The sequence below is a fragment of the Miniopterus natalensis genome, chromosome 2, assembly GCF_054644295.1.
Source record: "Miniopterus natalensis isolate mMinNat1 chromosome 2, mMinNat1.hap1, whole genome shotgun sequence".
Classification (NCBI taxonomy): Eukaryota; Metazoa; Chordata; class Mammalia; order Chiroptera; family Miniopteridae; genus Miniopterus; species Miniopterus natalensis.
Window position 1 is genome coordinate 13,390,407 of NC_142082.1, and position 24,579 is coordinate 13,414,985.

General features: G+C 44.6%; 1 protein-coding gene across 3 annotated transcripts in view; it reads right to left on the reverse strand.

Moving 5' to 3' along the window:
• The window catches only part of TRMT9B (tRNA methyltransferase 9B (putative)), a 33,857-nt gene extending 18,718 nt beyond the window's left edge, over positions 1–15,139 (reverse strand). The window contains exon 1 of one of the 3 annotated variants that reach the window (XM_016209048.2): positions 14,785–15,139. The gene's annotated coding sequence lies outside the window, so the exon portion shown is untranslated. Of the gene's footprint in view, positions 1–3,799; positions 3,852–14,784 lie in introns of those variants that run through there. The other 2 variants (XM_016209052.2, XM_016209051.2) reach the window with 2 other exon arrangements.
• Positions 15,140–24,579: the final 9,440 nt, after the last annotated feature.

The window sequence follows — 24,579 nt, forward strand, 5'->3', positions numbered from 1 at the left end:
TGGAAGGCCAGAGGAGGGAAAAGGGACAGGCCCTTCTGGTTGCTTCCTGCTCCTGCCAGTTACTCGGCAACAGCCCTTCACCCAGCAGCAGCATTTGTTTCCGGCAGCAGTTAGTTCCCAAGTTTTTTCCTCTCCCAGAACCAGTCCTTCTGCACATCCCTAGGAGATACCTGCACTGGCCAAGCAGCGCCTGGGCCAAGAGATCTGTCCCAACTGCTCGGGGCCCCTCATATTTGTTAATAGTTTAGATCAACCTACTACTTTCATATTGACAAGCACTATATAGTATAAAGACAATGTTCTGGAAAAATGTATTTAATACTCTTCCGGAATTCTAACTGGATTAGTGATTGTAATTCTACTATGGGAGTGACAGCTTCCATATTTAATGAGAAAAATTGAAAACTCAGGAGGCTTTCCCTTCCCTGGAAACTACCAGTGTTAAAGAGCCGCTTAATTAGAAAGGATTCACTTAGGTGTATCGCTTTAGTGGAGAAAAGTTAAAAATAATCTAAATGGAGACGGCCTGAGTTGGTCAACTGCCAACAGGAAGGAGTCATCTTAATGTCAAGTCTATCACAAGGAAAATCTCTGGGGTGAGCAAATCATCGTTATTGTTCCTGTGACTTCACTGTGGTCGGATGAGGTTCAGACTTTGTGTGGAAGTGGTAGGGTGGAGAGGAATTAAGAATATGACTTTGATGTGCTAAGGTCCTGAGGCCAAGTCCTAGCTCTGCCACTGTCTAGTCCTATTATGGAACACACCTGTTCCTAAAACCTTGGATGATTTTTCACTTGTGCTTTTGCCCAACATATTAGCATTTAGTGTAACTGATTTAAGATTCCAGGGCACTATACGTATCTTTAGGTGATTATTTCACAGAGAAAACAAACACAGGAAATGATTTCCCCAGGACCCTAAAGTTAAGCAGTATTTGAGTACAAAACCCACAGGACATTTCTGCTTCCCAATCCAATGTTTTGTCTACTGTAAAAAAAAGTTTATTTTTGCCCTGGCAGGTGTGGCTCAGTTGGCTGAAGCGTTGTTCTGTGCACCAAAAGGTTGCAGGTTCAGTTCCTGGCCAGGGCACATACCCAGGTTGCAGCTTTGATTCCTGGTGAGGGCGCATATGGGAGGTAACCGATTTTTTTTTTTCTCTCTCTCTCCCCCTCTCCCTTCCTCTCTCTCTGAAACCAATAAAAATATTTCCTCGGGTTAGGATTTAAAAAATTGTTTATTTTCACACTACCCCAAATTTTATTACCTATACTTCCCATACCTCTGGAGAATTAACCACTGGAGTTGGGATTGACGATGAATGCTACCTGATCATAAAATGCCTTTGGATTATAATCTCATAAGGTAAAAATTGAAACAGGCACTGTAAAACGTACACAAGGTAGTGAAAGTATTGTCAACTCTATTTTTCGCTCCTCTGATCTGAGTAAATGAGGCCTTTGGCCCTCCGCCATGCAGCTCCCCACTGCGCCCAGCTCCTGAGCAAACAGGTGCAGCCCATCTCCAAGGGGATGAGTCCCCTGGTCACATGTCCTAGAAGCCAGTCTGCTCTCTGAGCTCCCGCGACATGCGGGGTGGGGCGGGGGGAGTGGATGGTATGAGTGTGTGCCAGATCTCTTGTATTAGTCAGAGAAATCCTATGCTAAGTAAATAGGCACTCAAAACTTAGACCAATTTTAATAAAAGCCTGTGTCACATAATTTAACATTAGAAGTAGCTGAGGCTGATTCTTTTCAGTACCAAGGTATTATTTATTTTAATCACTTTTATGGAAACCTTCCTAATATGTACCACATACTTTTTATGTCTTTCTAGATAGCCTATAAAGAACACATTTTTAAATTGATAACAGGGGCAGATTATGACAGAGTATTTCAGAGCAGCGATGCTCCCCAGGGCTTAACAGAGTGTCAGCATCTCCACTAAGTGGCACTAGGCTTGGAGTGCCCCACCTTGCTGTCAGCAGCCACTTCTCACTCTGTCGCCAGTAAGCTCTTCTTTTTTAAATCCTCCCCCAAGGATATTTTGGTGAGGATATTTTTCCACTGCTTTTCAGAGAGAGTGGAAGAGAGAGAGGAGGAGAAATATCGATGTGAAAGTGACACATCTATTGGTGGCCCCCCCTCCCGCACTTGCCTCGACGGGGCGGGGATCAGGCCTGCAACCGAGGTACATGCCCTTTGGCTGGATTCGAACCCGGGACCTTTTAGTCCACAGGCCGACGCCCTAAACAGTGAGCCAAACAGGCCAGGGCAGCTCTTCTACTTTCAAACTTGCAGCTTTCGTTTGGCTTTGGGCTTTAAAAAAAACCAGACAACGAAATCTTTTGGGATCCTAACATATGAAAAGGACTTTCAGGTCGTCAGAAGGGTCAGCTTAGGATTCACTAGAGTGGTGACACCTATACTGGCCACTCTTCGGCCGTCTCGGCTCTGAGTCATGGTCTGGATGCTGGCACAGGCCTGCTGCACCTGCAGCCTCCTGCCGAGTCCTCGGGCGCTGCCCTCTGTCCGCCTCTGCCTCTCAGCCGGGGCTCCTAACACCGTCTCCTCGCTTCGTGTTCACTTCGGCGCTGCTTCTGTTTCATTTATCCTGAGCTCCTAATAGCTCGGATCTTGGGGCTCCCTCCACTGTCTGTAGCAGCCCACACCTGCTTAATACCTATGGAAAGCAATTCTGGGGGCAACTTTGAATGTTTACATCATGCACAGAGCTTTCAATTCTAAGTGCCACAATTATGAAAGCTGCACTGAAGTAGGAAATACACCAGTGAAAAGAATGTTCTAATTTGTAGGCAGACAGCTTGCATGTATTTTATCAGACGATACTTGACATTTTAAGCTTTCTTGTGGCAGTAAATTATACTTCTCCTAGCAGCAGGAGTTATTAAGTCTGTGCCCAGAATAAACCAGACTGTTTTGGAAAGTTTAATTTTTTTTCAGTTTTCATACTCCGCTTTATGACTGTGTTTGTTTTTCCAGAGATACGCCTATAATGAAATATAGTCCATTATTTCTAATTTAAAACTATAAATACAATTTTTTAACCTTCAGAGAGTTTCATCATAATCTAGTAAAAATAATTCAAAAACAAGTAAGACAAAAGATTTAACCTGAAGTTCCTACCCAAGAGGGAAATATTTCTTGGTGATGGCTTGTAACATTAAGATTGTTAGAAATACAATACTTAATTGAGTCTAGGGTACCGTCTTCATGAGCTGAATGTTCAGGTCTTCCTCAAAATTCATATGTTGAAGCTCTAACCTCTAGTGCAACTGTATTTAGAGTTCGGGCCCATAAGGAGGTAATTAAGGTTAAATGAGTTTGTGAGGGTGGGGCCCTGACCCAAGAGGATTAGTGTACTTTTAAGAGACACCAAAGAACTCCCTCTATGTGCACACAGAAGGAAGCTCATGTGAGGACACAGCGAAAAGGCGGCCATCTGTAAACTAGGAATTTGGGCTCTTACCAGGAACTAGATGGGCTGGCACCTTGATCTGGGACCTACAGCCTCCAGAACTGTAAGAAAATAAATGTGTAGTGTTTCAGCCACCCAGCCTGATGTCTTTGGTTATAGCAACTCATTCTAAGACACTAGCTATCTTGTAATATGCAGAGTTAGTTTACCAAGGAAGTCAATGATATGCTGTCAACTGTAAGGTGTACCCCAATTCCACTGTTAAAATGTGAAATGTTAAAAACACACAATATTTTTGAAAAATAGTTTTAAATAACAGAAATAATATGGCAATAATGACAAGTTTTTAAAAGTAGCTTTTACCTGAGTAAGGCCAAATAGTCTGCTTCCATCAGCTTTGTTTGATGGCCTCCTAAATTGTTAGAAAATGAATAGTTGTATAGCGTCATGCATGAGAAAATAAAAATGGGCAAACAGATATAAAACCAAAGCTTAACCTTTTATTGTTTATATTATGAACTCCATTTCCCCAGAAAGCCTGAGCTGTTGACAAATATATTGACAAATAGTGCCTTAACAGGCTAACTCTGCTCCTACTTCACTAAGAAAATGTAAATTTCTTCACTTTCCCTCCTTCTACCCTAAAACCTAATACATCCCTTTTGTTTCAGAATTATCAGAGTCCTTTCAAAGGCAGCATCTCTCCTCTGTTGATCTCTTTCCTGGGCATTAGTCTGTCCTCTCTCTTCCCACCCTCAGGCTCTCTCCCCATGGCCTCCGCTCCCCAGTCAGCAGAGATGGAGCTCTCTCTCCTTAAACAGAAACAGAAGACCACTCACAGATACAAGCCATTCCCAGACCTGCTTCTGCCCTCCAGCTTTAGACTCTGTCTTCTTTCTTTTTCAAGAGGGGCCCACAAGCCCGGCCCACTTCCTCCACCTGCATGCCCCTCTATAGAAAGTGCTATACAACCCCACTCGATGCCACGAGTTTCTCAGCTTGTCCTGCCACGTGCTTATATCACTAGGTTTCATAGCAACTACATACTTGAGGAAAAAACTATGGTTGAATTCCACAGGATGGTCACTTTGCTGGCACCACTGGGAATGACCATTAGCACATGGACCACAATCTACTCTTTCTGAAGCCACTGGTCATCCAGCAAGCAAGAAGCCTCCAACAGTGAAGGTGCCTCTCAAATGAAGGATTAATGATGTGAGGAATAAATGAAAGGTGGTTGCAGGCTCCCAGGGCCGACAGGAAATAGCATCATGCTGACATGTGGGGCCAAGGAAAACAGCAGCTGTGTGTGGAATGACATGTCATATGGGTGAAAACCAATGCCATTGGTTTCCTTTATAAATACTTGAGAGCCAACCAGTAAAGAAAAGAAAACTACATTATTCGTTTCTTCTTAAATACTAAGGACTAGAACCCAGGGATACTAATTCTACAAACCCAGGGTCTACCACGTCACAACACAGTTTAAATGACCAGATCCAGGAAGACAAGAACCAGTCAGGGCTTCATCGAAAGTAGTTGTCTCACAAAGTTTCCAAAAACCTGTATAAATACTTGAGTGATCACCATTGGCCTGTAATAAAAATTTACATGTCAAAATGTAATGTAATTTCTTCTCCATTTTTTAAATTATTCAATTAGTCTTCAATTTTGTTTGAATGGATGAATCCTGATATACAGCACACTGGGGATAATTAAAAACACCAAACTAAGCGGTTAGAAGCTTAGAACCTGACAACTGAGTCAAAAGGGCATACCTTGCCTCCAGCACAGAGCGCCAGAGTGTTAAGTTGACCTGCTTTTAGCTGCGCAAGTGGTAGGATTTCCAGTAGCTTCTGCTTTTTAAAGATTCACTATCATTCTAAAGTGGTACCCTATACATAGAACCACTAATTTTATGCCAGAATATATCACCTTCATGAGAATAAAAAGCTTCTGTATACTGCCAATTACTTTCCAAAGGCCCAAATTTTAACAAGTAGAATAGACAAAATTATCTGACAAACAGTCATGAATTACTTTGGCTAGGACGACATCTTTAAAAATACCTGGCACAACATTCTGCTTGCAGGTTTCTGCGTATGCTGCATACATAGGAGTGTGCACGTGTGTCTACGTAGCTTTTTTAAGGTGATAGTGTATGGCGCAGCCCACTTTTCCATGGTCATGCAGGAACCACAACACTCCTTGCTAGCAAAGCAAGAAGATCTAGGTCTGCATTCCTGCCAACTTCGTGCAAAGCCTCCAGAGCTTCCTGAGTGGAGAGTCCAGTCAGTGTTTGCAGCAGGAAAAATGAATGGGAGCAGGTTGGAGGGCCTTGACGACAGATGGCCTTGCAGCTTAGGGACTGGCCTTTTCTCCAGTTTCAGGCCTGTCAGTGGATTCTGTGGACCCAAGTCCTTAACCAACATGAGACTGGGTGGCAAGGAAGTAGTTTGCTCAAGAGTCTGGATGCATCTTTGTCACCTGCTACGAGCTTGGGGACATTTCTGCATGTAAGGGGCAGTGCAGTGGGTCAGATGCTCAGCGGGGATTAGAATGTCAGTATCGATCTCATTTATCAATTTCCTTGACTTGGCACTCCTTTCCCTCCCACCTGACATGCCATCACCTAGACGCCTTATGTTAACATTTTCTGCATCTTCTACTCTAACACCAGGTGAAGTGCCTGTTAATTTAAAAAATATGTATTTTAAGGAATTTTTAAGTAACATCTTGCATTAGTGTGGGACATTGTTTACAACTGATGCACCAATACCGATACATTATTAATTTGGTTTTGCCAAATGCATAATGTCATGTACCCGCAATTCTAGTATCACAGAAGTTTCACTGCCCTAAAAATCCCCTGTGCTCTTACTCATCTCACCTTCCCCCGCCAAAATCCCTGGCAACTTCTGATCTTTTTACTCTCTCTACGGTTTGCCTTTTACAGAATGTCATATAGTTGGAATCATACAGTACTTAACCTTTCAAACTGGTTTCTTTCACTTAGCAATATTCATGAAGTTTCCTCCATGTCTTTTTGTGGCTCGATAGATGTTGTCATCACTGAATAATTGTATAGAAATACCATGGTTTGTCTATCCATTCACCTACTGAAGGACATCTTGGTTATTTCCAGTTTTGGGGATTATGAATAAAGCTGCTAAAACACCCATGTGCAGGTTTTCATATGAACCTGCCTGTTAATTTTTCAGTCCTCACCGATACAGGTGCGGTGTGATGAGAGCTGACTTGTGGACACTGTTCATTCCGGGCAGCCAGAAAATAGTCATTTTGGGTCCATTTTTTTCTCAAAGCTTCTTAATACCTATTTGGCTCTCAGCTATCATTTCTAATTGGCAGATAACTTCTGCAGATGTATTTTCTGAAGCTTGGTTACTACTATGACTAAAAGTTCATCAAGTTCCTTCAAGGTTGCTGTTACTGATAAATGAGCTTCTTCTGTTGACTCCACAGAGGGCTGACATCTGCCACAGAAAGAGAGAGAGCAATGCCCTTCCAGTAAATGTGGCAATTCCTTATTTGTTTCAGACATGTCAACATTCCTTTCCAGGACTAAAAATCCTCCGTGGAAATAAGACCACTTAAAATTTCACACCAAGGGTTATATTTTGATGCTTCTGTTTCCATAAAGGGATGATCTAAATTGAGCTCAGATGCATTAATATTCTCGACATTGACCTTCCGATCTCTACTTCCACAACCAAAACAAGAATATTTTTCTTTGTCTGAGGAAGGCCCACATTCTGCTGTAGCCTGTCTCCTTTCATCTCAGCTTCCAGATCACTAGGTGGTTGTTGCTTCTGTTGCCTGTTTCCAGGAAGTTCATGGTCCCCTGGGTTACCACGATGTCCTTGGTCACATGGAGCATTCTGTTGTTCAGCCTCATGCTGTTGACCTCCTAGTTCTTCGCTTGCTTCAGCCACTCACTTGACTCTGATCCTGACATTCTCGATGTCAGCCCCTTTCACTTAGAAACATCTGTGGTTAATGCATAAGGGTACTTGTAAGAGAAAAACTACCTTCCTTTCTTGTATGGGGATGAAATTTGAGACACCCCCCCCCTTTTTTTAGCAGGCAGTTTCTTTAGAGTATCTGCAACAGCTGCTTTTCCTCATGAATTCTGCAGAGGCATGGCCGGACTCCTGTCTGACAGAGGCCTGCGCTGAGGAAGTAGGACCAGAAAGATCCTGGAGAGGAAAAAGAATGTTCTGACCCCTCCCTTTTTAATTTCTTCATTTAAAAATCAGTATGCAGCCATAAAAAGAAAAGAAACTCTGACACATGCTACAACATGGATGAACCTTGAGGACATTATACTAAGAGAAATAAACCAGTCACAAAAGCACAAATACTATATGATTCCACTAACATAAGGTAGCTGGTCATATTCATGGACAAGAAGTAGGATGGTGGTTGCTAGGAGATGGGAGGAGAGGTGAAGGGGAGTTGTTATTTAATAGGGGCAGTTTCAGTTTTCCAGGATGATAAAAGTTCTGGAGAAGAATGATGATGGTGATGGCACATAAATGTGAATGTACTTAATGCCACTTGCACTTAAAAATGGTTAAAATGGTAAGTTTATGTTATGTACATTTTATGAATTTTAAAAAATCAATACTGTAGCTAATGTAATTGTGAATTAATCAAATAAAACTATAATGTTAGATTCAAACAGTACCCTCCTGAGAATACACCATAAATGGGGTTTAGGAACGACAGCCTGGTAAGGGCTTGAGCTAGAAAACAATGGATTTGTCTTGAAGCTGCTTTTACGTAGCAAGAACACTGTTTTTACTTTGATGTGTTTATTTTTGGTGGCTTGGGGTGGTGTGGCTAAACTCTTGGTGTCACTACTGGATCCAAAAGAACATACTCATATTATAGTGGTTTATCCCAAGCAACATTTGCAATTCTGCATTTAAATGTTTTCACCATTGACCAGAGAAGATATCTGAATGGTGTCTTACCTTCAGAGATGTAAAAATCAATTTAAAAATATGTATGTAACAGACTGACAAATTCACTAACTTCATTTGTTTCAGCTACTCTTCTTTTATTTTCCAGTTCCAAGTATCAGAGGCAAACATAAAATGACTTCATTCAATAATCGAGACTAATTCCTAGATGTGCTAATGTAATTTCTAAGTGCAAATAAATAATAATTGGTTACTTTGCAATAGTAGAGATCCAATCACATCTACTTTAATAGTTTGCAAAAAAGGATTGTGACCAGCGCCAGGATATGAAATGTGATTAGTAAATTCAAGCATATGCCTATTTTAATCTCCAATCAACAAGCCATTTCTATCTTCGTAATCCTTTAAAAAAGCACCATTAATTTTTTTTTACAGAGCAAAAAACATTCAGTAGAAGCACAGATAATTCAGCTAATGAAAGAACCAGCCTCCAGGGGTTATTACTCTGGACACCATGTTCTTTGTATTGCAATTCATTAAGTGGATAAGATATCTGGGACTTTCGTGGGGAGGACCCTTGAAAAAATCATTTTCCTGGCATTTTACTTTAATTACTAAACCAAAACAAAGGAATATTATTTCACATTCAAATAGAACCACATGCAGAGGCAGGCAGTTGGTAATTTGTAGTTAGTTATTTGCATGATGTTTTCTAGCAATTTCAACTGTAATAACTATAATATCCATCTGTTTGATATGGAAATTGGTTAGCAACTAGGTCCTCTTTTTGATTCTTACAATATGTCATCTACCTGCTTTGAATGAAATATTCTAGATACATCTCTAAGTGTTAGATGTGATGGAGTCACTCAGCATTAATTCCAGTCTCCTTCAACTGTGTATTCTTCTATCTCTCAGGCAAGGAAGCTATAAACTACATTTCCAAGACTCCCTTGCAGCTAGGGTTCTGGGCACAGACTGGGTTCTGCCAGTGAAATGAGCTGGATGGTAAGTGAGGTGGAAGGTGTCTAAGGAAGATGTTTGCTGGCTTGTCTTTGTTGTTGGTAGCAGTGTTCAGTCACTGGCTTCCCGGGTGAGTGGCACTTTGCAGTAACTTCTCTGATCACTGGAACCCAGTGCAAACACTGCTCTAGATGTCAGCAGCTCCGGTGCTGGCTCTGATTCCCAGCCTCCAGAAGGCGGCAACGATGGCGGCCACCCAGGGGGCCTGCCTGGGAGCCATCCTTTGAGCTCAGCCTGGATCTTCTCGTCTTCTTCCAGTTACTACCTTCCCTTCCAACCTTCTTGTGGGCACCTGCTTCCCATATTAAACCCCTTTCTGCATAAAGTAGCTGGGATAGTTTCTGTTATGAGCAACCCGACTGACACAAGAAAGGAAAGGGAGAGATGAGAGCATTCAATGCACAAGACAGCGGGTGTTGCCGGGAGAACCCGGGAAGGGCAAGGGGCGGCCTGTCGGTGACACACGGTTACCCCTCAGGGAGCAGGAAGGGGGTCGCAGGCCGCGCAGCCCAGAACCACCCAGACCGGGGCGAGAGCTCCTCAGGGCTCGGGGCCGAGGCCGAAGCATAATTATAAAGGCTGAGCAATAATCATCGGAAGCCCTGGAGGGAGGGGAAAAACAGAAGAAAAAATGACAAGGAGGGGAGAGAGGAAAGAAAAAGAAGGGAAGCGAGAGGGGAGCAGGGAACAACAAAGTGAATAAAAGCACGCGTGTGGTGAGGGGGCGCAGACAGCTACTCTCACGTGGCCCCGCCTGGGTGCTCCCTGATGGCACCCACCAGGGCCAGGGTGCTCCTGCCGCTGCCCTGCCCTGGGACCTACGTCACAGGTCCACAGGGCGGGCTCAGGACCTACGTCACAGGTCCACAGGGCGGGCTCAGGACCTACGTCACAGGTCCACAGGGCGGGCTCAGGACCTACGTCACAGGTCCACAGGGCGGGCTCAGGACCTACGTCACAGGTCCACAGGGCGGGCTCAGGACCTACGTCACGGCTCCACAGAGCTAGGTTCAGGACCTACGTCACGGCTCCACAGGGCGGGCTCAGGACCTACGTCACGGCTCCACAGGGCGGGCTCAGGACCTATGTCACAGCTCCACAGAGCGGGCTCAGGACCTATGTCACAGCTCCACAGAGCTAGGTTCAGTACCTATGTCACAGCTCCACAGAGCGGGCTCAGGACCTATGTCATGGCTTCACAGAGCTAGGTTCAGGACCTATGTCATGGCTTCACAGAGCTAGGTTCAGGACCTATGTCACAGCTCCACAGAGCTAGGTTCAGGACCTATGTCACAGCTCCACAGAGCGGGCTCAGGACCTATGTCACGGCTTCACAGAGCTAGGTTCAGGACCTATGTCACAGCTCCACAGAGCTAGGTTCAGGACCTATGTCACGGCTTCACAGAGCTAGGTTCAGGACCTATGTCACGGCTCCACAGAGCGGGCTCAGGACCTATGTCACGGCTTCACAGAGCTAGGTTCAGGACCTACGTCACGGCTCCACAGGGCGGGCTCAGGACCTATGTCACGGCTCCACAGGGCGGGCTCAGGACCTATGTCATGGCTTCACAGAGCTGAGGCTCAGCAGTTCTCAATTACAGACTCAGGAAGTGAACCAGTTCCTAAAGCTCTGGAATAGACACATAGTCAAACAGGACAAATGTACTTATTTTGTATATTTCCAGCTATCCTATAGAGACTAATTAAAGTCAGACAATTAGTAATGCAAAGAGCTGTCAATTATCGTAAATACTGGTTTAGCTTCTTGTCAGCTAAAAAGTGATTGTAAATACCCTTTTTATAATTCAATAGAGTAGTCTGAAAAAAAGCCTAAGGTAAGATGTTTACACAAAGGAATTAAGAGTTCTACTGAGACTGTAATTCTTAACCTAAAAGGAAAGAGCGCAGCTGGCTTGGCTCAGTGGTTGAGCACCGACCTATGACCCAGGAGATCGCAGTTCGATTCCCGATCAGGGCACATGCCCAGGTTTCGGACTTGATTCCAGGTGGGGGACATGCAGGAGGAGGCCAATCAGTGACTCTCTCACTGATTTTTTATCTCTCTCTCTCCCTTCCTCTCTGTGAAATCAGTAAAGATATATTTTAAAAATAGAAAAAAAAGACAAGAAAATGTGTGTCCCAGCCCAGGCCTACTGTTCCCATCTATGCTCCACAGTCCTCCCCATCAGCGCGCGCGCGTGCGCGCACACACACACACACACACACACACACACACACACACACACACACCCGCCTCTGAAAGTGCTGTTCACTGGGCCTAAATGCTCTTCCTTCCCAAGGCCCTTCCCTCACAGCCCCAATATAATTTCCTTAAGCAAGCATCCCTGGCCTCCCTCCCTCCACAGGCCAAACTCCCTGTGTCTGCCCTGGACAGTCTCCTGCGTAGGACACAGCCCAGTTTTAACGATAGGTTTCCCTATGCACACTGCCTGCACACCTGCGTCCCATGGGGGGTCAGGTCTGTCTGTCTTGCTGTTGCATCCCGGAGGCTCAGCATGGTGCCTCGGGTGCCTGGGGCATGCTGAACGACTGAAAACCCGAATGAATGTTATTGCTGCTTCATCCCCCAAGTCCAAACACTCCATTTCTAAATAATGCCAAATGCTCTCACCTTTTCTAACTGTCCATGGGAAAGCGAGGGATTATTGGCATTTAATGAGGACCATCCTTCTCATGGCATTAACAGAAACTAGTTAACGAAAAGTTTAAATTCGATTTTAGAAGTTCAGTGGGTCACGTCCCCCTTCCCCCTAGTATCTCACTGTTACCTCCAAAACCAGCACAGCTAACTTCTGTAATCGAGGTCAGCGAGGGCCTGTCTAAGGTGGAGGAAGTGCGAGTTCGACAGCGAGAGCATCTGACTCCCGAGAGCATCTAACTCCCAGCGTAACCATGCTGTGTACTATAGGACATAACAGTGTCGCAAGGCAGGGGGGTGGCTCGTTTACTGTCAGTTATGCAGCCCCCAGGAAATGACACTTAAGTCAGCAGGTTTCTCCTTCTTAGAAGCGGCTCACAATGGGCCAACAGCCTACGCAGCATTTACACCGATTCTTCCATTTGCTGAGCACAACCAGCCACCTTAGGAAGTATCCTTCTTCCCATTTCACAGATGAGGGAATGGCTCAGAGCTGGGGTTCACTCCAGGTAATGGAGTGCAAACGCTAAATTCCTTCTCTTTAGTGGTTAGAAGTTTCTTCAGGAGGGAAGTAGGTACCCAAAGTGAAGGAGGTCAACTCCTTTGGGAGACTCTGAGCCAGAGGTCTATGCTATATACCCTTATGATATCAAGAGAAGAGACCTGCAAAAGCTGAACGACACTCAACTGGTCATTTAGCACCTCTGTATTTTCAGCCCTACCGGGGACTGAACTATGCTAGAATCAGGCTAGATATTCAGTTCCTTCAGTCCGTCCTTAAATAAATCCCCAGTAACTTAATACTTCCAAGCTACTCTTCTCAGAATACTTCCTAATTTATCTACGAGTGAAAACACAAGATTGCACAGACAAGTTCTGACAGCCTCATCTCAACAATGCGTTATACCAAGGGCTAAATTACAATGAGAACTTCACTCAATTCCTATTTAAAATACAAATCAGAACATCAACATGCAGTAAACACAAGGATTTAGTTGCATTTTCCCCCCTCAACATTAAGATCCTGTATATTGCCAAGCTTACCCGCCCTTCGTGCCTTCTTCAAAATAGCGATGATAGAGTCCCCATCATAATATGTCTCCGATTTTGGAAACTAGGTTCCTAGAAGTGCCTGTGAACTCTTTACCAGTGAAATGCATGTCAGTATTCACATATCCACTGATTAGAAATACTCTGGGATTTAATACCTTCTTTATGGTCCTTAATTACCGTAAGATTTGACTTTAGAAGTACACATGAACAAATTTAAGGTTGACTGGGACAGCCCCTTACCCCTCCATTTCAAGGCATAGTTAACCACGCAGACAGCATTTTCGACTTCATATCCCTCCAATAAGTAACATTTTATTATAACCTTTGAACTACGTTGGTGCTTTTGCTATATTAAGACACACACACACAGAGCCTGGCAGGTGTGGCTCAGCGGTTGAACGTTGACCCAGACACGAAGAGGTCACCAGTTGGGTTCCTGGTCAGGGCATAAGCCCAGGTTGCAGCCGATCCCCAGCTGGGAGCCGGGAAGAGGCAGCCGACTGATGGTGATTCTCTCCCATCCATGTTTCTATCCTCTATCCCTCTTCCTTCCTCTCTCTAAAAGCCAATAAAAACATATTTCAAAAAAAAGACACACACAAGGGACAAATTATTTCCAAAGAACATCATTACAGTAACCGAATCTTTCTAGAAGCAGGATTTCTTTAGAATCTAGAGAAGAGTTTATAGAGAGCCCCTTCTCAAATCTGCCCGAAGGCCTTCTCGGTGCAGCAGCCCTCTGGGGCAGCTTCCTCCGTGAGGGGGCACTTTCCAACTTGCCAAGGTCTCCTTGAGAAGTCCTGGGCACTCCTCCCCTCTGTGCTGCTCTAAAGCTCCCTCACCAATCGCCAATCGGAGAGTCCAGCGCACTGCTTCTCAGCCAGGTGTCAAGGTCAGAAAAGCCTGCAATTCTCCCTTCCCTAAACTTCAAAACAAATTAACCATTTATGAGTCAGTAAGGTAGTCCAAGGAGTCGATAGGCTCGTAAGTCACATGAAACAAGGAGTTAAACGCCAATTGTTACCTGTAACATTGCCAATAACCTTAATCTCAAAATAATATAGATACATTCTGGCTCTGCCCACACGAAGCCTTCCATGAACATTTAAATGCATGCAGACCAAACAACATATCAAGCTTTGCATGCACGCAGATGTTTAGGGCCTCACACTCTTCCTACATAAAGCATTGTATGTTTATAACGCGTATCACAAAGAGCCCAGGTAACACCAGAAAACACACATACAGCAAACATCATACAAATCCTACCCTCCCATTTTGATATACCTTCTTCCACTCTGTTTTCACCATCCCCTGTGACCATTGCAGCAAGTTCTTTCAGATCAACTAAAAAATATTCTGACAAACTTTCTGACTTAAGTAATCTTAGTTCACCGCCTGCTGCTAGCTAAAAATCAATTCCCAAATGGTAGCTTCTAAAGGTAAAGATACGCGTGTGCTCCACGAAAACACAAATTCATTTCCACCGCGAAGACACTGAGCCTGTCCCCTGCAGCTCGGAGTTCCCATTCGGCCGGCGCGCACTGAGGCACATTCCGCAGTCCCTGTCTGCAGGGCGGGCTCGCCCGTTTTGTTCACGTCCAAGTTTTCAAGGTAAACAGGTCACCCGCGGCCACGGGAATGATTAAAGCAGCACAGAAACTCACCCGGGCGGTCAGACCCCAGTCGCGGGCGCGCGCGAGCGAGCGAGGCGACCTGTCGCGCCCCCTCCCTGTCCCCGAGGAAGGACAGGCGCAGAGCCGGCGGAACTAGGCTGGACGAGAGGCTTCCCGCCGCTCCCCGCCGCAGACCATTGTCAGAGCCGCGGTCGCCGAGCTTTCTGCACCGAACGGGGGCGGGAACCTCCACCGAGCCGGAGAGTTACAATGCTCTCCCGGGGCCGGGGAGAACAAGCAGCTTTTGCATCGGAGCCGGAGGCTGTGCCAGGTGTAACTTCCACCCCTTGACCTATTTTAGAGTGTGAGCATGAAACCGAGGTGAAAAAAACAGACGGAGGGTGCGCGGGGCAGCGGGGCGCCGGGGTGCGGGTGCCCGAGTGGGAGCGCGCGCGTGCGCCCGGGCGCGGGTCGGGGCTTCCAAAGAGAAGTTACAGCCAGGCCCCTGCAGGGAGGCCTCCCGGGCGGCGGATCCGCGGGCAGAGCGCGGGGGGCGGGGCGGGGCGGGGGGCCCTCCGCAAGCTCCTCCCCCAGCCGTGGCCCGATCCCCGCTACGCCCCGCCCTTCTCCGGGCACGCCCCGCGCGGGAAGCGCTGTTCCCGGGGCTCGGGGGCCTTCGGGCGGCCGCCGCGACCGCGGCTAGGCGGCTGCCCGCAGCTCCGAGAACGCAGTTCCCCGCCCCCATCGCCATCCCCGCCTCCCCGCCCCGCCCTCACCTCTCCCGAGGCGTCGCTCGGGCTCGGGGGTCCGGGGACCGAGGCCCGTGGACAGCCGCGGAGGGGCGCGCGCAGGGAGCGGAGCCGAGGAGCGTCGCCTCCCGGAGTGGGCTGGAACGCCCCGCCCAAAAAGTGCCCGGGAAGGGAGGCTCTGCGGCGGGATGGGGTAACCTTCCCGCCGCCCCCCCGCGCTCCTCCGGTCCCTCCCGGGCGCGGCCGGTCCTCCGGGGAGGGGACACCTGGCCGCCCGGGCGCAGCAGCGCGGCACCTGACAGTAACGTGACGCCCTAGCGCGTCTTCTCTGATTTGTTCCTGGCAAGCGCCTACTCCAAGGGAGATGGCCCCACTGAGGATACTGGATAACCGAGCATCGAAGGGCTTAAGTCCACGGGGTCACCGCTTAGCTCTCCGGAGCTTTTCACCAAAGCGGGATGCTGACTCTCTTAAGAGTTTTGCAAAAGCAGCATCTGTCAGAGGGAGGGATAGAACTTGGGTTAGAAGATTCGACCTAAAACTGGACACAGAAACACACACACACTACTTCTGTAACCGTAGGGCCATTTTCCGCCAAGTCCTTAGCGCGATCATCTTCAAGCCCTGTTATGAAGCAACTCAGCAACCACCAGGGCCTGTGTTCTTTAAAGACACTAGTGCCCAATATTGAAAAATGAGCGTGTTTAGTAACTGCTCCGCTGCCTTTTGTGTGTGAGGCTGATGCTGCTGACGCCATGGGGGTGGGGGGTGGGGGGGACTTCATGTCGAGTTGTTTTTCCAGCCCTGGTTTTTTGTGGGGAGCCAACTACAACAGGATGTCTCATGTAGATACAGGTGAACTACGGTGGAGATCAGCATATATAGTTTGTGATTCTGGAACAGTTTCCTGGTGCCACCACGGTCTATTGGTGTAGGGGAGGGAACCTTTACTTGGGCATCTTTATCGCCATGCCCAGGATAATCAAATTGACATTTCTTTTTTCTATAAATACCTTCCTTTTGCATTTAAAAAGAAAAACAAAAAAATCATGAGGCTGGTTTTACATGTTCTTCTGGAGCTGACTGCAAGCCCACGGAAGTGCCACTGCTCATTTTTGTTTCCATTCAATGAAGCTACAATCCCATATGTCCTGGGATGCCGGATACATACTGGATACTGTGATGGCCCTTGCCCTCTTCTAACAGTGCAATAGGAGACCAAGCACACCTAAATGAGCATAGTATAGTGCCTGGTACATGCACAGTAGGTGCCTAATAAATACTTGTTGAGTGAATGAGATCTCAGGGAATTTTGATAAATACAAAAGTAGCTTGGTTTAAGTTCTGCAGAAAAACATGAAGGAAATCACTTATAGGTGAGGTGGTCAGGGAGGGCTTCCTAGAGGTGGAGACAGATTGATAGGAACTGGCTAAGGAATGGAAGTGAGAAAGTATGTTTGCTATGTTTTCAAGACATGCAGAGGCAGAGATTCTTAACCTTTTGTAGATAATAGGCCCGTGTGAGAATCTGATAGAAGCTTTGGAACTCTCTGGTATAAAAAATGAATGTAAAAATATGTGCATACATTTTCTGAAGTTTTACAGACTGGCTAAAGCAGATCTGTGGAATCCCTAGAGCTCTGTGGACTTGAGTTACCATTTACTTGTTTGGAGGCAGGAAAAAGTAGATTATTTTCTTTGAGGCCATGATGAGAGGCATTTCCATGGCCACTAACAGAATTTGAGTAATGGCTGAGGGAATAGAAAGAAAAGTGCTATAAAGAAAATTTGTATACTTGGCAGCATAGCATTTCCTCTTTAAAGCTGGACCTTTTAACATTTTTGTTCTTCTTATACATGAGAATTTCACTTTCATCTCTCGACGAAGAGGGGGAGAGACAAAGATAAAATATGACTGTCAGACATTGGCAGCTGCCGATGCTAGGAGGGTCCATGGGGGGTACTGTATTATTATCTCCTTATTTGTGATGTTTTACAATTTTCATGAAAAAATGTTTTAAAATAATTTTCACTCTCAGGTAGACATAACCAATCCTATGACATTTCTTAACTTGGCTTGTTAGAATGGACATTTTGTATTAAAAAAAGAAAAAAAGAAACAAAACTAACAAGTATGCTAGTGATGCCACACTGTAAGATTACTAATAAGTGCAGTCTCCATAGAAGCAGTGGGTTTTTCTCTCATCGTTAATTATGAAGCGTGTTAGCGGTTTTAAGTGTTTTGTTTCTTTCTAAACTTACATTTTGTTTTATATTGCTTAGTTAAGTCAGTTCCTTTATTGTTACATATAGCATATTTGTATACTATATAATACTGTATTGCTATATATAATTATGTAATACTGTAATATATATCACAGTATTATATATGAGTGTTAGTGTGTTTTTCAGCCAACTCCGTTTGTTTATTAACTCTCTGTATCTAGCACACAGCCCTTGGGGAGCAGATCGCAGGCCATGGTTCTCTGAGTGCTTTCTTGCTCGCTTCTCAGAAAGGCAGGGACAGCGGTCCCTTACGCATAGGGTGCCATACTATCCGTCATGTGACTAACTCAGTCAAGGATTCTTGACCACTGGAAGGAGCTGTCTAGTTTGTCCTGTGGCCTGCAAGGCAGAGGCCAGAAGGCTGCCCGATAGGCATGCGCTGTGTTGGATGGAGATGATCAGTACCAATCAGATTTTCCCCCAGTGTCTTACAGGCAAGGTCTGGATTTGAACCCAGGCAGTGAGTGCTGCAGAGCCTGTGTTCTTAACCACTCTGTTCACGGCCTCAGGAGAGGCAAAGACAGAATCAGGTGAGCCACATGCATGACTGAGTCACACTGGAGGACCAGTGGATGCCTTGATTGAGGGGCTCACCTTACCCCATGACCTGGGGCTGCTGTGTTTCCTAGTCGATCTTCCAGCACCTTCTGAATTGCTTATGGCTGCGGACACTATCGCTTGCTCTTCCTTACTTCCTCCTGTAGTTTCATAACAAAGTAATATCAATGTAGATAACCCATTTCTCTTCTTTACAACCTGAATGAGCACAACCGCTCGACAACGTACTGATCGCTTGTAGCCCTGCAGAGCTATAACTACCCTGTCTGTCCTTCAGCGGCCTTCTTTCCTCTTAACAAAACCCTGGAGATACCTTCTCAGAGATGTTATTTGAAAACAAATTTCTACAAATCAAATCACATTTTCCAATTGACTTTTTTAGTAAAATAAATTTTTTTTTTCACAAAAATAACATTTTCTCTCTGAACCATTATGAAAATTATATCCAGAATTTAACAGCTATTAGTTTAACCATTTATTTAATGGAAATGTGGAAGAAAATAGAATCAATAAATACGGAAACCAAGTTATTTCACGTCCCTTCCGCTTGAGGTCCATTACCAGCTCTTCATTGCTTATTAACCGCCACAAATCCCATAGAATGGGGTGGAACACCCCTCACAGCCTGGCCCAACCTACCTCTCTGGGCTCAAGGGAAATCATAAGATTTCTCTGGCTTATGTAGCCCTAAGCTTTATACCTCTAGTTTCTTAAATTATGGGATTTATGTAGAAATTCAGGTAAGTTCTTTTCCTAGAGCTTTTGACTGTCATCTTGTTTATTTTGTCGTTGTTGCCTGTCACAGTTCTTGGCACTGAGCGCTCAATGCATATATTTGATTTCATGAACTTGCATGTATTACTATAAGCCTTAAAATGTGCCGCATGATGCTTATATAACTATTTCATTCATTTCAGCTTTGACCATCGACTACACGAAGCCCTGGCCTGAGTACTGGCTATTTAACCGTTTGGGGTGCTTCTCTATTCTTCCTATAATGAAGACTTTGTAAAATATTGCTGTGTTTTTACCTACATTTCTCCTCCTTCCAAAGCCATTCCATATTTTCTGAGTAATTTAACTGGGTTAGCATGATAGTATCTCAGCGCATTTATTTATTCAACCAAGTATTTATTGAACATTTATTATGTTCCACGCACTGTGCTAGGAAAATTATGGTAAGGAAAACAAATAAAATACTTCCCCTCATGTAACTAATGGTTTAGTGGGATGACAGGCATTAATCACATAATCACAAATAAAACCGTGTAATGCCAGACTGGAGCAAGTATCTGGAAGGAAAGGTTCAGCATGTCATGAGAGCTCACACGACCCCTGTCTCTCCTAGAGGGGACACCGGTGTAGGACTCACTTTTGTGTCCTCAGTTTAGCCCAGAACCATGGGTGTGGAGGTGTGCGGTAAGCTTTTGCTGAAGGAACAGATGCATCTGCTTCTGACATGTAAGTACATGTCCCTCTCTGCGTTGCACAGCACTGAAGAAAATACACAGCAAGTACTCCCCCAAATGTTGATCTCAGCACACTGCCACTTCATGCTGTTTGCTTTTGTTTCCGTGACCACAATCCGTGGGTCATCTACCTCCAAATGCATCCTGTTTTCTTTGCCAGAGTGACGACATGGGACTTCCTGCTATCCTAGTAGCACTGTCAAGAACACTTTACTTAATGGCAGAAGTTTCCTACACACTAATACTTTACTGTCCTCCCGGCACACGAGTATTATCCCTCTGACTTATAGCTCATAATGTTTGCTGGAGATTTAAAACAGCGTTGTTTCTTTTATCGCACAGGGAACCTGTGTCACCCTGCCCTGTCCTGTCATCTCCCTACTTCCTCTCCACCTCTGTCGCTATTTGGGAACGGCTTCTGCACCTTTTTCTCGTGCTTGCTGCCGTGCTGCTCTTTCATCGCCTTCCATGCGTGATCCTGTAGTTTTTGGAGTCAGCTTTTTGCTGGAGCAGGAAGTGAAACGTCTCCTGGTTTATTTTCTCTCTCTTTTTTACGGCGCTGTTACATAATGCTTTCTCAAGAAGCACGCTCAGATAAGAATCTCAGGTCTGATTGTTTTTTGCTTAGGTTGTTTGGTTTTGGCTTGGAATGAGCAGGGAAGGGGAAATGCGGAGTATTTGTCATGGTAGGGAAAGAAATACTAAAAAATAAACTCCAACAACAGAGAATGTGTCATATATATGTGTGTATATATATAAACATATATATATATGAACATCTAGGATATAGAAAAATAGCCATTATTTTGAAGACAATTTAATGACCTGGAAAACAATATGCTAAGTGAAAAAGCTTTTTGATAACTATTTTGCAAATATTGCATATTATGTGTATATAGGGGGAACTACTGGGCAAGTATACAAAAATGTTAACAGTGGCTTTCTCTGGGTGATGGAATTTTCATTTTTATATTCTTCTATATATTTTTGAGAGAAATAGACTATTTGTAGTTTTGGAGCAAATCTTATCCCTATTTTTAGCCACAACTCTATCCTCATGGACTTTATCGATATTGTATGCCCGTTGTCACCAATCAACTGTGTGAGAGGCCGTATCAATTACTGTATTGATAATTACTGTATTTATATCATGTTTGTTAGGTAAGATCAAAGGCCTACTCCTTGGCTCAGTATCTTGACTGCACCTACCTACTGGTAATGGTAACCTTGAGTTTCTGTAGGAGTCAGCTCTAAGAATAGTGAAGTAGATTCACTCTGCGTGAGTGTGTGAGTGCAGGTGTGTGCACTTGTCTCTCTCCTGTGTGTGTGTGTGTGTGTGTTTACTAGAGAGCTGATATTCTGGGGAAAATGGTGGATGAATTTTGAAGTGGTTTTTATTTTTCTCTGATGATATTTTTGGAACTTTTGGGGGTACAACTCCTGAAAGAATTAGAATAAATTAGTATTTAAGATTAGGTACCAATACATGTTACTAGAAGTTAACTTACTGTAAAACAGTTCCAGAAGACCGTGCGATAAGAAAATTCTGTTAGAAAACTACCTGCAATTGTCAGAGTATAATTCTTATCTTCTAGGGACAAGCAGGACCACACTACCCTACAACGGGGCCACTGTCAGAGCTCTAATGCCCGCAGTTCTTTGACCCTGATCTCAAACAAGATCTCTCCTCGTAGATTGCTTACCTGAAAAGGGAGGGCCACGAGTCGGATGATCACTGAGGTCCCTCACAGCTCTTAAAACTGAGAGCATTTTCGCTTGGATCTAGACAGTTGCAAAATAAAGGAGGGATGTGTGCCTTCCTTTCTTACCCATGTGTCATCTAGAGATCGAATAGGAGATTGCTATGTTCCAAGCTGGTTTCAGGGGACTGGGCGTGGAGTTGACAGTCAGCAGTGGCTTCTGTTTAATTCTGTGGAGATCGGGAAAATCTCATAATATATCAGAGGAAGGCGGCTTATTCTGGGAGGCCCCAGAGGGCAGGCGGGCCAGCGAAGGCGGGCTACGGGGAAGAACCAGACTCAGCGCGAGGGAAAGATTCCTGAAGTTGCAACTGTCTGGAAGCAGGGCTCCTCCCAGGCTGACAGCTGTCGTTCTTGTCCCCGGCCGGCAGAGAAGAGGCCAGCTCGCCGAGCGCTGGTGTGCCCCGGGATCCTGCTCCGGGGGGCCCGGGGCCTCAGGGCCCCCCGCGGCCGCCCAGGGCTGGGGGTGCTGGGGGTGTTGACAGAGGTCCCTGACAAGGGCAGAGCGCCCAGTCCTTCGGGTGTCTGGCCAGAGAGTGAGGCCGGTATTGTCACCACACAGCCTTTGGGACTCCTCTCTCCCTCTCCAGGCGGTTGCATCTTCTGCATCACAGGGACGAGGTGGTCATATTTGGACACAGTAGCCAAGCCAAGATATAAACTGATGTGGCAAAGGTTAGTTTCATCCCATTTTTCAAGGAGTTCGGCTGAGACCAGGTTAGGGACTATGCCTTAGGGACCACGAAGAACCCGGGCACAGATGACCAGGGACACCAGCATCCTTGCTGTGGCATAAGACTGTGCTCCCCCCTGCTGGCCTGGAATTTGTACTTCTGTTGCCCATTTAACATGAAAAGAAAAAAGGAAGTAAAATAAACAAGTAAAGATAATCAGTAGGACGAGGAGTTCTGATTTGGGGTGGTGAGCACACAATACAGTGTATAGGCGATGTACTGTGTATTATAGAATTGTACACCTGAAGTCTATACAATTTTATTAGCCAATGTCACTCAATATCTTCAATTTTTAAAAAGATAATCAGTGGGAAGGTAATGAAAAGCATAACAAAAATCTAACTGAGCCATCAAAACATCTCAAAAGTCCAGATAAGGGTGTCTTGGTTGGGGGGATTGTGTATTTTTGTTTTTTGTTTTGTTTTGTCTAAAAGCAAAATAAACAGCCATTATCCAACAAGAATAACAAAACAGAAGAAAATACCTTCCTAAGGGGAAGACTGCAAGTGAAATGCCCAGGGGTTGAAGTCACTGCCAAGGGCAGACGAGTGGGAAAGTCCTTGGCCTGTATCTTTTCTATTATTGCAGGAGGATGCTCCTCGGTCATTTCAGAGAGTGGCTCTTTCATTCTCCAAGACAAAAGCTTTTCTGCACTTACTGTTCCTGCCACAGACAGGCAAGTGTAGTGCAACGTAGGTCTCCTTCCCTCAGGAGCTCAGTTCTATCTGATCGGAAATTAAATCAGCATAACCTGAAGAGAACAATTCCAGGGAATGTCATGCACAATTTCCCTATATCAAAACTGAATACATGTTAAGAGAATTTTCTTTACTCCAGGGTTAACTTGATTGAAGAAATGTTTGTGCAAAAGAGGAAGTCATCTCCATGAAAATAAAAATGAACATTTCCCCCCAACATTCAGCTTATACCTAAATGTATAAACTGTAGTACTTGTATAAATTGAATATATTTTAGCTCCAGCTTAAAAGAAAGTCTGAAATTATTTGGAGTTCGAGTTGTATATCTCTGATTGTCATTAGAAATTATTTGGAATTATTCCAGCATGTATTGATTCAGCATCTGGGTGCATGTCAGAGAAAGGAGGAAAACAAGGATTTGAAAAGATATGTTAGCTCTGTACTATTTACTGAGAGAGAAAAAACCTAGGAGAAAAACACTATTTGCTTCTCAGCAGATGAATTTTTAATGTTGCTGGCCAGTTATCCCAACACAAGAGTCAAGGGGAGAGTTTCCTCAGGGGCTCTTCTTGTCTTTTTCAGCAAATGACATAAAAGAATCATATCACATTAATTAAGCAATTATGTGAGCATAGGAAATTTAAGAGATATAAGGAATTTTGAAATGTGGAGTACATATGAAAGAAACAAATGTTTACTCTAAAAATATCTGAAAATTCCAAACTGTGTGAAAAAGAAAAAACTCCATAATTGTACCACTTAAAGACACCATCGTTACCATTTTGGTGCATTTCCTTCCTCTCTATGTCAATCTATTTAATATTTTAAAAATCAAAATTGGGGTGACATTACATTGGTTTTATTTTATATTGTATCTTTATGCAGCATATCATGTTGTTAAGTAATCTCCAAAACCACTGATTTTTTTTAACATCATCATATTTCATTTTTAAAATATTTGTCATGTGCCAGGTGTTGGAAGAACTACAGTGATGCATTAATTCATGTAATTCTCAGGAGAGCCTGAAGCACCATTATTAATATGGTTGTTACTATCTTGTTGTAAAAAACGGTGAAGCTGAGCTTAAGGGAGATTAAGTAACTTGCCCAAAGCCAGTAAATGATGGGGTTATGATTAAAACGATTCAGTTCTAACTCTAACGCCAGTATTCTTAATGATCAGGAGATCATTGCTTGTCAGGAGATCGAGTAATTTTCTTCAGAAGCCTTACCGAATAAATCACCATGACAGCCGTAGGAATTGCATCTTCCCTCCGAGAGCAAGTGCTTTTCTCTGTTCAGGGTTTTCAGTCTTCTTTTTCTCAGCTCAGTTTTCAAAGGGTAATACTGTGCATTTGCCTCTGTGCCTGGGTAACATTATAAGCCTCCCTTAAAACCATGTAAGGAAACCCACTGAACACTCTATCTGCTTCTTTCTCACAGTAATGTTACGTGAACTATAAACTAAAGCCTTACAAAATATTGCTCTGTATTTCGGCATTTTCCATAGTTATATTGTGTTGTTTCTCTTGCCATGTGTAAGCCTTGGTCCTGACCCTTCTGTATATTCTATCATTTATTGCATTTTCAGA